Raw genomic sequence first — 1,637 nt, forward strand, 5'->3', positions numbered from 1 at the left:
TTAGAGAAGTGTTTCACTCATTATGGAACGCAAGAAGTATTATATATATTATATAATACTACCTCTGTTTTTATTTAGTTGCAACAATCTCTACTTTTAGGTGTTTTTTATTAGTTGCAACATTTTCCTTTTTAGAAAAGCTGTTGGGATAATTTGACTATATTACCCTTACTTCACCTACTCTCTCCCAATTTAATTACAGTACTAGTAGCAGGGGCAAGTGGGTCAATTATATTCTTTTTTCTCATTTCTTAAAGTTTGTACAAAAAGATGAATATTGCAACTAAATAAAATAGAGGTAGTATGACTTTAACATTGGAGTTTGAAGCGTTCAAGAGCAGATTGGACACCATAATATATATATATATATATATATATATATATAATATATAATATATATATATGTTAATTAAGTTGAAATAAATTACCAACAACGTAACAATAATACATTCACTCAAGTTTATGATTACAATCACTCTTAGCTTGAGAGGCCACTCATATAATATAAGTACTTCTTATTGTGGCTTATTGGAAACAAAAATAAAAGTAGATATCCCCATTGGCTGAATACAGTAGCCTAAGACTTGGAGAACGTCATTAATTAGCGCTCGAAAATTCCTGAATTTGACATGGAGATCAATGAAAGGATTAGCTATAATTATAAAAAGTAATAAAAATAAAATTAATAATGCAGCTAGGTAGGGAAAAATAAGGATGAAAAGGTAAGGAAAATCTCCTTTATATATTTAGTAAGAGGCTCATTTTATAGCTGATACATAAGAAAAACAAAAGTGATATATATATGCATGGAGTATAATCTTCATTTTGCTTATTATATATATTTGCTCATGTATAGCCTCCAAATGAGCAAGAATATAACCTTGATATACTATACTATAGACATGCAATAATACTCAGAGTAACATGAAATTTAGATATCTAAAGTAGGAAATTATAACTTATTACCTTCCTCACGAGAAGTCCAATTGACTCGATATAGCCGTCGCTCCTTCCAAAAACTCCAACAACAGGACCATCAGTTATGTTTGGCGATGAAAAAGCAGTTAAATTATCAACATCCTTTCCTTGTCCATATGGTCCATACCTGAGGATTGAAATTGGTCTGAATCTTCAATGTCGCAACATCAACTTGCTTCCGATCTCTATCGTTTCCATACGTTCCACTAACACCGGTTAGGTATTCACCATCCTTGAGCACAATCTATTATTTTATAGATACATGCATGTTTGGATGGAAAGCAAAAAGACAAAAAGTTTGCATTAGATAGTGATCTAAATGAATGCAAATAAGCTATTAGTTTCCAAAGACATGAAGATACATGCATGTATTCACCTGATTAACAAAGTGTGTGCTGGTGTGGGCTAGTGCCACCGATCTGCACAGTCCTGGTACTTCCATCAGGCTTAGCTATCACAAATCTGATTCCATCCACAATGTATCCACTGTCCACTGTTAGTGTAGTGAAACGCTCACCATCAGCAAGTTGAACGCGATAGTTTTCCGGCAATTGAGAACCATAAGGCCCGTATTGTTCAATCACCTGCCCCTGTGAGAGTTTACAAGAACATTTAGAAAACTAAAATTTGCATGCATGTATGCTATTAGAGTATGGTAA

At 33.0% G+C, this 1,637-nt stretch overlaps 1 long non-coding RNA gene across 1 annotated transcript; it reads right to left on the reverse strand.

Moving 5' to 3' along the window:
- Positions 1-424: 424 nt before the first annotated feature.
- LOC125498250 (uncharacterized) lies at positions 425-1,378 on the reverse strand. The gene is made up of 3 exons (XR_008969829.1): positions 1,355-1,378; positions 967-1,222; positions 425-618 (listed from the first exon to the last, which is right to left on the reverse strand). It is a non-coding gene; the product is annotated as an uncharacterized LOC125498250 (long non-coding RNA).
- Positions 1,379-1,637: the final 259 nt, after the last annotated feature.

The sequence above is a fragment of the Beta vulgaris genome, chromosome 6 (genome assembly GCF_026745355.1).
Source record: "Beta vulgaris subsp. vulgaris cultivar EL10 chromosome 6, EL10.2, whole genome shotgun sequence".
In the NCBI taxonomy this organism is placed as follows: Eukaryota; Viridiplantae; Streptophyta; class Magnoliopsida; order Caryophyllales; family Amaranthaceae; genus Beta; species Beta vulgaris.